Consider the following 14914-nt stretch of genomic DNA (forward strand, 5'->3'; position numbering starts at 1 on the left):
TAAAGTCCATTGTCTAACTCTATTAAGTACATGCTGATTTTGATCGCGAAGATGGATTTCAATCACATGGTTTGGTGATCAGAATTTTGGGCTATTATTTAAGAGTTATGATATTTCTATTGCTTAGAATAGATAGCAATAAGGTTTTCATATGGATTGTAAGGATAAGTTTTTCCGCAAAGTTTTTAAATAAAAGAAAAAGGTTTTGATTTTATTTATTTTAAGTATCCTTACAATGGCATTTGTGAAAAGTTGTTGCGTATAAGATTCCATTGATAGCAATATTGGAAAAATGGATTTGATTTTTTCAGTTGTGGTAGTGTCTAATATTACCAAATAAGGAAAGATTCTCATCACCCAAGGTTCAATTGGACCGGAACTTGGAATCATACAAGTTTTACAGTATGATGAATGAGAACTTTCAACTTTGGAAAATTAAGACTACTCCTTGTTCACATGTATATGTGAGTCAAGTGAAGGACTAAGGGATCGAGCACACGTTCGTGTGCACTGGTCAAGTCCACCACAAAAGATCGATAAGATTATTCGTCATAATTTACTAAAGCTCAGTAAATATGGTTATACTTACAAGCTTAAGTGTAATTCTGAGACATTGGAAAAGGTTCCAATGTACGACAGAGCAAATAAGAAGAATCAACTTAGGCAGGAAGATAAAAGTTTCTCAAATCTGAAAAGATGGGAGAGTACTTTAGTATCATGTTTATGATCTTCTTAATGATTTAGAGACCATCTCACAATTCATCCTCTAAGTGCATTCTGATAGCTAAGAAGAGGAGATATGAATTGTTGAAGTGGTTAAATCAAGAAGATGATTCATACATCATTCCAAAACAATTCTTAGAGTTATACTCTAAGAATGTAACTTGAGTGACATGTCTTAAAGAAGGTTTAAAACACATGTCAAATGTAAGAGTAAAAGTTTTCTACTCTCGTACATTTGAAATTGGTAAGTTGTGATGTTCTGGATAAAACAAAGACCAACTAAGACCAATTGTGTGAAGTGTTTTGTCTTGATTAGAATCCACACTATCTCTTGAATATCTGACAAGGAAGTCTTATATATAAAGAGGACAGTGGGAGTCTTAAAGGTCTTGAAAGTCTCAAGAACTAATCAAGAATAAAACTTGAAGTTCTTCACTAGCACACGACTTGAGGTTCATAACCTATCATGTTGACATATTCTGTGCCCATTCCAATTAAAGTTGGCCTTGCATATGAGTTCTTAGAGTTCTCAATTGGTTGCACAACAACTTGGAAGCAATGGCAAACCCTTGAGTTGATGGGTTTTAGCCATAAGAACTTTCCTATGTGCGCATGCAAAACCCTATTGCTCGGATCTAGGCTTTCTAATAAACATGCTTTGAATCCAAGTCTTCTAATAACTAATTAGGTTAAATAACAATATTGAAACAGATCTAGAATCATACCTTTGAGTTCCTTGTTAATCTTGAGGTCTTGGAGCTTCTAGAGTCACAAATGTCACTCCTCTGATGGCTTACAAACACCAAAGCAAGGAGGATGATTTGGGAGAGAGGAGAGGGGAGGAATTTCGACCAGAGGTTCCTTAGTTTAGTTCAGGTGTCAAATTCCATCAGCCATAGGGTCTATTTATACTTGTAGACTCCTTAAGGGTTACAACCTAAACCCTAATTGGATAATCTTCTCTTAAGGCTATCCAAATCCATTCCATAGATAAGCATATAGACGATTTTGGCTATCCTAACCTTCTTAGAATTCGTCCAAACCATATCCCAATGGATTTACAGTCTAAAGCTTAACTATCAAACAATTGACAGTTTATACCCCTTTATTTAATTAATCTCTTTAAGTCACCAAATTAATTCTAATTAATTCTATGACTTATATTAATCAAATAATAAATATATTATTCATTATTAATAATATTTACTCTCTCTTATTAAATCATCCTATCAAGTTGCTATGGTGAAGGCAACCCAAAAGGACCATGCACAACCGGATCAAATACTTGCCTAATATAGTTGCAATCGTAGCTCTCAAAGACGCTGTCAACTCTGATCTAATCAATCTTGTCCTTTAGATAAGGGAACGTACAGTCCTCTGATAGATATCATGCTGACAATCCTATGGAATGGTTAGTCAAGCATTTAGGTTTCTCGATCTCTGATTTATTTGACATAGAACTTAATCGAACACATCAATTTAGTTCTGACCGGGCCCAGCACATAAGTCAAATCAAATCATCGAGCGGCCGAGATATCACTTTTACCTTTTTAGATAAAAGTTACAGATAAACTTCGACTTATATGCATTTACTTATTCATTAACCAACTATACACAACAATGCGTTTTATAACACCGAGTTACTGATGCGTTTTTGCATTATCAATGTACAACCAATTAACAAATAACAAACCATATATCTAGGTTTTAAGACTATATGATATTATCATTTTGCGATCTCCTTTTTATATCTTATTCCATAAGGTGATTCCAGCAAGCGCGGGTTTGTTCCAATGCTCAAAACTAGTTCATAAGCACTCATGAACGTTGCAACAATCTTTTGCTATGTCTAACACCATTTAGACATTCTACACACCAATTCATGACAATCTTCATTCATATCTACTCCCAACATATGAACGATTGTGGACTATTTAAACAATTCTATTATTCCTAATAAACTCAATTATTCTGGAAGTCAAAACATGCAAAGTGAAACAATAGCTAAACAATTAACATAAGATAGTAACATTACTTATAAATAAAACTCCTTTATTTAATCATCAAATGTCAATTACATTTATCTATTACATGTTTCTGATACTATCTAATCTATGCTAATATCATCCTTCAGCCCAATGCTCCTAGCATGCTGCAAGTGCTTAACCCTACTCAGTCCCTTCGTAAGCGGATCTGCTGGGTTATCTTCTGATGATATCCTCTTCACTACGAGTTGTCCTTCTTCTACACGATGTCTAATGAAGTGATACTTTCTGTCGATATGTCTTGATCTACTATGATCCCTCGGTTCCTTGGTCAAGGCAACCGCGCCTTCGTTATCACAGAAAATCTCCATTGGCTCCTTTATGGCAGGTACAACTCCAAGATCACCGATGAAGTTCTTTAGCCATATTGCCTCCTTCGACGCTTCGCTCGCTGCAATGTACTCTGATTCGCACGTTGAATCAGCTACGGTTTCTTGCTTGGAACTCTTCCATGTCACTGCTCCTCCATTTAGGGTAAAGACCCAGCCCGACTGCGAACGGTAGTTGTCCCTGTCGGTCTGAAAGTTGGCGTCACTATACCCTCGCACCTTCAAGTCATCACTCCCTCCGAGGACTAAGAACCATTCCTTCGTCCTTCGAAGGTACTTAAGGATGTTTTTTACCGCAATCCAATGTGCTTTGCCAGGATTCCCTTGATATCTGCTAACCATGCTCAAAGCGAAGGCTACATCAGGGCGAGTACAAGTCATAGTGTACATGATTGAGCCAACTGCGGAAGCGTATGGTACTCGGCTCATTTCCGCTATCTCAGCTTCGGTACTCGGACTTTGAGTCTTACTCAATTTGGCATTACTTTGTATCGGTAGTTCTCCCTTCTTTGAGTTTTCCATACTAAAACGTTTTAGTACCTTCTCTAAGTAAGTGTTCTGATTAAGTCCAATTAGTCTCTTACTTCTTTCTCTTACTATCCTTATTCCCAAAATGTAAGAAGCCTCTCCGAGGTCCTTCATAGCGAAGCACTTCTCGAGCCAGGACTTAACCTCCTGCAGAGTCGGGATGTCGTTTCCTATGAGTAATATGTCATCGACATATAAGACGAGGAAGCTTACTATACTCCCACTGGCTTTGACATATACACAAGATTCGTCTTCGCTTCGTACAAATCCAAACTCTTTGACTTTCTCATCGAAGCAAAGATTCCATCTGCGAGATTCTTGCTTAAGTCCATAAATGGACTTCTCAAGCTTACACACTCCATTCGGATGCTTCGGATCCACAAACCCCTCTGGCTGAGCCATGTAAACATCCTCAGCCAACTTTCCGTTAAGGAAAGCGGTCTTGACATCCATTTGCCAAATCTCATAATCATGAAATGCGGCAATTACTAGCATCACTCTAATAGATTTAATCTTCGCAACTGGTGAGAAGGTCTCATCATAGTCAACTCCGGGAGTTTGAGTAAAGCCCTTCGTGACCAATCGCGCTTTATATGTGTGTACGTTTCCATCCATGTCGGTCTTCTTCTTGAAGATCCATTTGCACCCAACGATCTTACGTCCGGGCACGTAATCAACCAAATTCCAAACTTGGTTATCATACATGGATTGGATCTCGCTATCCATTGCCTCTTTCCATTTCGCAGACTCCAGGCCTGCCATGGCTTCCTTATAGCTATTAGGTTCATCAAGATTTATTAGTGTACCAGCACTAATATACGTGTCCCCTTCAGTAGTAATATGAAAACCATAAAACTAGGGTAGAACTCTAACTCTATCGGAACGTCTAAGAGGTAAGGATTCGTCAATCGGTTCAACCGGAGTTTCCTCCTCGGGTTGAGTGCCAGCGGTAGAGGTTCCTTCATCTATCGACTCTTGAATCTCTTCAAGCTCGATTTGCCTCCCACTGTCTCCTTGGCTTATGAGTTCTCGCTCTCGGAAAACTCCTCTCCTCGCAACGAAGACAACATTGTCCTTCGGTCTATAGAAGAGATATCCAAAGGATGTCTGTGGGTAGCCGATGAAAATACATCGCTCACTTCGAGGTTCCAGCTTGTCGTGAGTATCTCGTCTTACGAAAGCCTCGCAACCCCAAACCTTGATATGTGCCAATGAAGGAGCTTTCCCTGTCCACATCTCGTGAGGTGTTTTGGCAACCTTCTTAGTAGGGACTCGGTTAAGGATATGGGCGGCAGTCTCCAAGGCATACCCCCAAAAACAGATTGGTAGTGAAGCACGACTCATCATAGAGCGAACCATATCCAATAAAGTTCGATTACGCCTTTCTGCCACACCATTCAACTGCGGTGTCCTAGGAGGCGTCAATTGTGAAACTATTCCACACTCCTTGAGATAATCGTGGAATTCAAGACTTAGGTACTCTCCTCCTCGATCGGATCGAAGCATCTTGATTTTCCTGCCCAATTGATTCTCCACTTCACTCTTGAATTCTTTGAACTTTTCAAAGGTTTCTGACTTTTGCTTGATTAAGTAGATATACCCATATCTACTATAGTCATCGGTAAAAGTCACATAGAAGCGGTTCCCATCCTTCGTGGTTGATCTAAACGGTCCACATACATCGGTATGTATTAGGTCCAATAGACCCTCGCCCCTTTCACATGTACTTGTGAAGGGCGACTTAGTCATCTTTCCAAGTAAACAAGACTCGCATGTGTCATCTTCCCTAAGGTCGAATGACTCCAACACTCCATCCTTTTGGAGTTGGGCTATGCGTTTCTTGTTGACATGTCCAAGACGACAATGCCACAAGGATGCTTTATCCATACTAGTGGAAGAATCAATATTCAAAACATCATTTCCTAGGTTATCAACAATCATAACAGTTTCATATATTCCATTACATGGTATAGCTTCAAAGTAAAAGACACCATTTAGATAAGCCAAAATAGAACCATTCTCATTATTAAAAGAAAATCTAAATCCTTGTCTATATAAACCATGAAATGAAATGATGTTTCTAGCCATTTCTGGCGAATAGCAACAATTGTTCAAATCTAAAACCAAACTATTCCTAAGCACTAAAGAATACACTCCAATCTTGGTCACAGACGACGATCTTCTGTTTCCCATGATTAGATTGATCCTTCCTTGCTCCACATCCCTACTTCTTCTTAGTCCCTGCACATTAGAACAAATGTGATAACCACAACCGGTATCAAGAACCCAAGAAATAGCATGATTAGAATCGTTAGATTTGATTGTGTATATACCTGCGAAAGATGGCTTAATCTTTCCTTCTTTGATTGCTTGCAGGTAATCCGGGCAGCTTCTCTTCCAATGTCCTATCTTGTGGCAGTGGTGGCACTCTGCCTCCTTCGGGTTAGGATAGGGCTTAGCGGGATCAACTTTGGTCCCACTAGAAGAGGCACCATCTCGGGCTTTCACCTTGCGATAGTTCTTCGATGAGGCTTTCCTCTTCTTTCCCTTTCCTTGACCAATAGCCAAGACAGGAGCAGCGGGCGGATTGGGAGTAGGTGCAACAGACTTGTCCTTGAAGTTGCTCTCAGCGACTCTCAAGAGACCTTGGAGTTTGCTTAGGGTGACCTCTTCTTTGTTCATGTGGTAGGTCATCCTAAATTGGTTGTACATCGGAGGTAAAGAGTGAAGCACCATGTCGATCGACAAGTCTTCACCGAAGTCAACATTTAACTTGCGAAGGCGGTCGACATACCTTTGCATCTTTTGCAAGTGCACGGTAAGAGATTCTCCATGACCCATCTTCGCGGAAATCATGTTGGTGAAAATCTCATACCGCTCTTGTCTCGCGTTTTGGTGGTACCTCTCCAATAAGTCTTGGTGCATCTCGTATGGGTACATGTCCTCGTAGGACTTTTGGAATTCGGAGTTCATGGTGGCGATCATGATGCAATGTACCTTCGTTGCATCTCGCTCATGAGTTTCAAAGGCAGTGATTTCGGCTGGAGTAACGATTTCAGTGTTGATTTTCTCGAGCTTCTCATCAAGGACATACTCTTTGTCCTCATAGCGAGCAATTGTGCGAATGTATCTTATCCATTCGCTAAAGTTCGTTCCATCGAAGGTGACCTTTTGGCAAAGGCTCATCAACGTGAAGGAACTAGCAGCAGCGTTGTTTGCGTTTGACATCTACAATTAGAAAAGGACAAAGATAGATTAGAATAAGATTCCCTAATTATCACCCAATAAGAAAATTAGGGCTAGGATCCAACAATAACATTTACATATTAGAAAAGGGATGCCGTAATCTAACATGCAAATAAATTGAAGGTAAGTGAATGACGATTCACTAATTCTCCATCACAAAAACCTAAACTATTAGCCCTAAGTGTTTTTGAGAATTCCTAGGTTCGGATGAGATTCATTGAAACTATTCAATGGCATGTTTAAATCTCGATATGCCCCTCTTGTTTGTGACTGGGATGCCGAAGATCACAAAGCGGGTGTGAATTACCATGCAAATTCACATGGTGCCTTCATTGTAACGATCACCTATTCGATGTGCCGGTAAACCACACACGCTCCATCGAACTATGATAAACAATGAATCACCCTTTTCCACCTTCGCTTAGAACCAATTAGTGTGCCGGTAAACCACACACGCTCCACTAACATCTTAGCAAGGTGCAAAGTGTAATTTCATGGGATTGCATCAATTCACTTTTCCTAAAGTAACTAGAATTGGGAAATTTTAAAAGTATGTGTAGTTACTTTATATTTCTTATTATACTTTTAATGAGAGGAGGAGGTTGCCCTATCCTACCCGTTCGGCTAACGACCCTCCACCAATCAAGCAAGCGGTGGGTGTGAGTGTACACCCATTAAGCGCCATTTTATAGGTTGCAACCTTATACCCACCTTTTAGATTGGCTTCGTGAATGAGTCCTACTAACGGTAAGACTAGCATTTAGTTATACATATATATATATATATATATATATATATATATATATATATATATATATATATATATATATTATTCTAGTAATATCATATTAGTATAGTGTTGTATTTTAAACCTTTTAAAATCTAGGGTTTGAAATTTAAGTTGTCTAAATTAAAACTTTTAATCACAAATATAAATTTCAAAACTTAAGGGCAAGTTTTAAACATTTAAAACATGGAGGATCAAATAACAAATAATTCCAATTAACAATTAATATCCTAATTATCTATATTTGATTTATTCAAGATTTCTTTTAAGATAATTACCAAAATAATCAAAATAATTAATTAATTATCATATAAGGAAATTAAATATTTTATTATATGATAAACATCTTTAATTAGATCAAGATTGCAGTTACATTTATCAGAAAAACGAATTAACATTGATCTAATTAGTTTATGGAAAGTTTAGATAAGATAATTACAAAGAAATCCCGAATCTGGCCATTCCTGACGCTTTGACTCGCCGAGTGCACAAGGGGACTCGCCGAGTCAGGCCTACTCGCCGAGTCCACCTTGGGACTCGCCGAGTCAGTGACTCAGAAACCTAAAAATCGAATTTTTGTAGGTTTGTTTCAGTTAATCAAGCAACAATTTAAAGAAAACCAAGCTAGGCTCTGATACCACTGATGGGTTTTAGCCATAAGAACTTTCCTATATGCGCATGCAAAACCCTATTGCTCGGATCTAGGCTTTCTAATAAACATGCTTTGAATCCAAGTCTTCTAATAACTAATTAGGTTAAATAACAATATTGAAACAGATCTAGAATCATACCTTTGAGTTCCTTGTTGATCTTGAGGTCTTGGAGCTTCTAGAGTCACAAATGTCACTCCTCTGATGGCTTACAAACACCAAAGCAAGGAGGATGATTTGGGAGAGAGGAGAGGGGAGGAATTTCGACCAGAGGTTCCTTACTTTAGGTCAGGTGTCAAATTCCATCAGCCATAGGGTCTATTTATACTTGTAGACTCCTTAAGGGTTACAACCTAAACCCTAATTGGATAATCTTCTCTTAAGGCTATCCAAATCCATTCCATAGATAAGCATATGGACGATTTTGGCTATCCTAACCTTCTTAGAATTCGTCCAAACCATATCCCAATGGATTTACAGTCTAAAGCTTAACTATCAAACAATTGACAGTTTATACCCCTTTATTTAATTAATCTCTTTAAGTCACCAAATTAATTCTAATTAATTCTATGACTTATATTAATCAAATAATAAATATATTATTCATTATTAATAATATTTACTCTCTCTTATTAAATCATCCTATCAAGTTGCTATGGTGAAGGCAACCCAAAAGGACCATGCACAACTGGATCAAATACTTGCCTAATATAGTTGCAGCCTTAGACACTATTCCAACAGTTGCCAGGTGGCAAGAAATTAAGATTGAGTTCAATCAATATGAGTTTGGATTTGTCATTAACCTTTTCTTATGACTATGGTTTTGACAAATCACATGGATAAGAACACATACACCATTAAATCTAAGTGTCATAAGGTTTCTCTCCGATTCATGAAAAATGATGGTGAGGAAACACTTTCACTAAGTAGATTTTAGCTAGATAGCAATTGTGATATTTGCATTCTCAAAGTCGTTAGTGGAGCGTGTGTGGTTAATCGGCACACTAACATGGACTTGTGAGAAGTGGCAAAGGTCTAAACAATCGAGACTATGATTACGGCATCCCTTATCATAGTTCTTAAAATTGTTTAGACACACCTGTGAGCTATCTAAGATAAGGTGTATGATATTGATAAAGTGTTATCAAAGCAATCTAGTATCAGAAATTTGAACTTTGGTAAGAAAGTCAATAAAGTATTAATTTCTAGAAGTCCAGCTAATTTCTGGGTACATGTCAAAGCTAGTGGGAGCATAAGTATTATGCTAATAATCATGATGTTAGTGGGAGCATGATAATTATGATAAGTATTGCAAGTTAGCAATGTTAGTTATAGAAAACAAAAAGTTTCAATTGGGAAAGAGTTGTTTTGCTATAATTAAGGGAGAGGAAATTATACTTCATCTCAAATCTAAAAGCTTAGATTGAGGTTTTAATAATATTTAGTCAAGGATATATATATGAATTTCATGTTGGAATGGCTCAACATAAGGAAATTCTGTATATGGGTCCATTTTTTGCGTTCTAAAATTCGTTTATGATTACGACATCCCTTTTCATAATCTGAATTATGAGAACTTGGCAAATAGAAATGGAAATGTTATAGCAAAAGACTGGTTTAGTCTTTATGTGAGACATCATGAATCGTGTCCCATATGCTTCGGATATAGGATCGATTACATGTGCTATATTCATCCTTTCTAAAATTTTCCAAATGCATGGGGCATTAAGAAGGGAAAAGGTCTAGAATTGGATATGACTAAAAGGATTAAACAGTTGTCGAGGACAATCTAAGGTTTACCAAAGATTGGTTGCTCAAGGACAGTTGGAAGTATAGTGATAATTCTGGAAGGACCATATTGACATAATCTGTAAGGAGGCAACTCTTGTTCAGAAGTGATAGTCAAAATGGAATATGGAACTGTTTTAAAGTTAGAAATTATTCAGTCTGTGTAAGATTAGGAAACTTAATGCAAGAAGGATGTTTCCAAGGAGTTAATCTCTTTTGGAATGCTCTGTAATGTTTATTGTCAAGTCATTGCGACTTTGTGCATAATCATTACAAGAGGTTCAATGCATATAAGTTTAGAATCTAACCGATTTTAGTAAATGGCATGAATTCGGAATTCTTGCATTTGCAGTAAGGATTTGGGACTGTGAAAAGAGGATCATTGGAGTTATGTTCAACAGATCTAATTCACAAAGTAAAGATCATAGACAAACATAGTATGCATACTTGGTGTATGGCATGACTAGTGTTTAGAAAACATAGTGTACATGCTTGGAGCATGGGACAACTATTGTTTTAAATTCAAGAATAAAGTTGATAGCTGAAACAGTATACAATGAATAATGTGTAATCATATGGTGATAAATAAAAGGTGTTTTTATTTATGTTCATAGGTTTTGATACCATATTGGATTCAATTATTATTATGATTCATTTTGCATGTTTTAACTTCCAGAATAACTAGGTCATTGTTCTGGATGACTAAGTTATTCAAACCATCCACAGTCGGTCATATGTTGGAAGTAGATATGAATTAAGACTTTCATGGGTTGGCTTGTAGAGGTCTAAGATGTTGGACAAAGGGCTACAACACTCATGAGTGCTTATAAGTTCTGAGTATTGGATTCAACCCGCGCTCATTGGAATCACTTCATGGATTTTATCACGAGTGATCATGAGACGATAATATCTTATATTCTTCAAACCTAGAGATATGAGTTGTTACTATGAGTTGGTTGTACATTGATTGCACGAAAACGCATATGGTAACTCGGTGTTATAAAACGTGCCTTTGTGTATGATTCAACAAGTAGTAGAACAAGCCATATGAGTCGAACTTTATCCATTCCTTTTACCTTCAGGATAAAAGCGATATCTGTGGGCCCCTCGATGGTTTGATGATGAAAAATGGAAGTGCTCGGCCGGGCCAGGACTGACTTGAATTGTTCAATTAGTCAATCGTCATAAATCGGAAATCGGGAAACAACAAATGGACAGAGAGAATGATTATAATCCATGTCTCAGTCCATATGATATCTAGAATGGAGGAATATATGATCCCTTATATAATGGACGCATCATTGATTTGTTTAGAGTTCGACAACGGCTTTAAGAGCTACGATTGCTAGTCGGGTTATGAAGTTGTACTTGCAATAATAGTTTTAAACTTATCCAAGTGGGAGACTGTTGGATTAGATGTCTAAGCCTATAACTATTATTGGTATGTACTTGACTCGAGAGTAGCATGGTCCATTTGGGTTGCATATCATCAGGACAATTTGTTAGGATGGACTTTTGAGAGAAGGTTATTTATGGTTTATTAATATATTATAAGTTATAATATATTAATATGAAATCATATGTTTTAATTAGTATCGATCAAGAATTAATTTAGTGATCAAAAGAGACTAATTAAATCTATGGGGACTAATTATGATAATTAGTTATATTTATATGTGTTGGGCTTATGACCCATGTTGGACCAAGTTTATGTATGGATACATAAAGAGTTGGGCCACATGAACCATGGATCATAAAACCCATGGGTATGGATTATGGGTTATACCCATGACCCTTGGAATCCTACATATAAATAGGTTACTCCAAAGCCAAAATCACCACTTCTTTTCCTAGAGAAATATGGAGGTGTTTTGGTGCATTGAATTCTCTCTCAAGATCCACCTTTGTCCTAGGTGTGTTGTGATTCCATTTGAGGCATTTCATACTATTGGTGCTAAGCTCTTAAGGCCAAATACATCAAGACTTCAAGCCACATAAAAGGTATGTTTCCCTAACTAGTATATTATATGGTTTATGTCAAATGCATGCTAGTTATAGGTTTAATGCCTCGGAAACCATTTGCATGTATAATTAGTGAAAACATAGATCCAAGGTATTTAGGGTTGTATCTGCACCATAGGATGTTGTATTATACCAAAACCCAACAGGAACAGTAACAGCGTGAGCCACTACCACTCTTTGATTCTTGGGGTTCCCCTGTAGGGTTTGCCCCCTTCTCTTGTTCCAAGGCCTTCCCTGGCCCTGTACCTCCTTTGATGGATCGGCTGTAGCTGCAACAGTACCCTGTTTGACCCCGTGGTCGATGAGTCGCTGAGCCAGGCGCTTAGCGCTGTTGAAAGTGATAGGGTTGGAGGCCAAGACGTGACCTTGAATCTGGGGTGACACCCCCCAAATGTACCTCTCAACCTTTTTTGGTTATGGGTTGACCATGGCAGGGCACAAGGCAGCAAGGTCGTTGAACCTGGCCGTGTAGGCTACTAGGTCAGACCCAGTCATCTTCAGATTCCAGAGCTCCTGATCTAGCTTTTGTATCTCACCCCTTGGACAGTATTCCTCCAGTAGTAGGACCTTCAAGTCCTCCCAACTTATGGCGTTGGCGACGGTGAGAGTCACGGACTTCACACGACTTTTCCACCATGTGAGGGCTCGATCAGTGAGGGTGCAAGCGGCGAACTTGACTTTGATCACTACTTGGCAAGAGCAGATCTGAAAGACCATTTCGGTCTTTTCAATCAGTGCAATGAATCCCCCAGTGCCATTAAAAGTTTTTGTTTTTGCGTTAGAGAACTCCTTGTAAGTACATTCCCTTACGTGACCATGACTGGTGCCATGGTTGGAATTATTCGTGCTGCTTCCTGTCCCTCCATTTCCATTGGAGTTTATTTACAAGAGGGCGGCGGTTACTGCTGCTATGATAGCAGCCTGGACCATGGTCGGATCATAAGCTGATGGTGGAGGTGGTGTTGGTATCGTGCCCGACCTGGGTCTTAGGTTTGGACGAGGAGGCATCGCGCTGCCAAGAAATAAAAATGAAAGACTATAAGTTTTGGTGGTTGAGGGTTGAATGATCATGAGTTAACTATCTTTAATAGTTCAAGAATTTGGTTTGACCTACACAGGGCTTTGAGTTTGATTCACAAATGGAGTTTGAATAGAAATAGATAAACTCATGAACTCGAATGAAATGCACAGAATTAACACACGAAAGAGATATGCCTTATATATATTAAACATATGGTTGCGTTACATACGAAGTTATAAAAAATGACCTTTCTAAAGGGCTCCGATTACAGAAAGTCAAAGAAAGTAAGACTTTTAGCCGATGGTCCTATTCTATATCAAAATTTGGGAGTTAGGCAAGCACAACTCGCGGCGCGGATTGCGCTTGGAGCTTGACTCCGCATCTGATTGCTTGGCTCCCATGAGACGCCTGTCAAAGGCAGCTTGTTGCTCCCTCAAATCCCTCATTTCGGAGAGAGCTGCAGTCATTTGCTCCTGGAGGGAGTTGGTGTGGAGTTGAGCATTCCCTTGTAGCATGTATAGGCGTCGGATATTAGCTGCATTATCTTCCATCCTTATGCCAACCTCGTGAATCCGGTTTGCTTGGACTCCAGATTGATAAGCCTGATTGGCAAGTTTTCCTACCATAACTGGGAGTGCTCGATCAGCTGAACTTCCTCCGCTGGCATCGTAGAAGTCCCGACACATACCGTAAGGAGGACACAGTCCTTGCTGCTGGCTCCAATGGTGGATGTGGCTTCCCTAGATGGGATTTGGTCCTTGAAATCCCATCCTGAAAGGAGGTCGAACGAATGGATTTCGGACGGCTGGCGGATTGATCACCTCAGGCTCTGAGGTTGAGCTATCTGAATCTTCCTCCTCCTCATCTTCCATGGGTTCCTCCTCGGGGTCGTCTTCAATCCATCCCCCATTACCTTGGTTGGGGTAGTAGGGGTCGTCGGGGTGATGGAATCCAGCCATTAAGTCTATACGAGAATAGGGTTAAGAATTGACTATAAGCTAAAGCATGTAAAATTTACCCTTAAGTTTGTAGGTTGAAGATACCCAAATACTCCCATAGGATTCTTAATGATATGCTCTTCGTAAGTTTTAAATTTGTTTTCTACTGCAGACACTCCCTGGCATACGTTAGTTGGCTCTCGGACAAATATAGTTGACCAGGCTATATTCATCCCAGTTCCGATTACATGTCCTAAGGCACACCTGCACTGCACAATTTATTTATAATACTTCTATATTGATCTATTTATGACATTGTTATTAATATGAAATGAATGCATGCCAACTTTACAAAAATTAAATACATATGAATGCATATGAATGTTCATGTCGTGAATTGTAAATGGTTGTACCAGGAAAATCCCTTATTTTCATATTAGTTGATTGTTTTGGATATAAGAAAATCCCTTATTTTCCTAAAGTAACATGCAGTCTCTAATGTCCAAGACCGAAAATCGCAAGCAACTGACATGCTTAAAAGGTTGAGGCATAGTTTTATATAATAAAGCTATAAGAAGATCGCACTCGTTAGATGAAGAATAGTTTTAATAGCTACTCATTCATAAAATCAGAATACCATAATAATTGTCTATCCGGTAAGTTTTATAACCATACTAAACATAATATGCCTGTGGCGACGGTCTTCAGGCGTCGAAAAGTTATGATAAACTGTCACCCAAAGGACTGTAGCTAACAGTCAGGGCGCGGGATCATGACTTCCCGTATAGATCTATACACATTTGACATGCTCTCCAAACGGGAGACTCTGGTTATAAT

This window comes from Lactuca sativa, chromosome 7 (genome assembly GCF_002870075.4).
Source record: "Lactuca sativa cultivar Salinas chromosome 7, Lsat_Salinas_v11, whole genome shotgun sequence".
In the NCBI taxonomy this organism is placed as follows: Eukaryota; Viridiplantae; Streptophyta; class Magnoliopsida; order Asterales; family Asteraceae; genus Lactuca; species Lactuca sativa.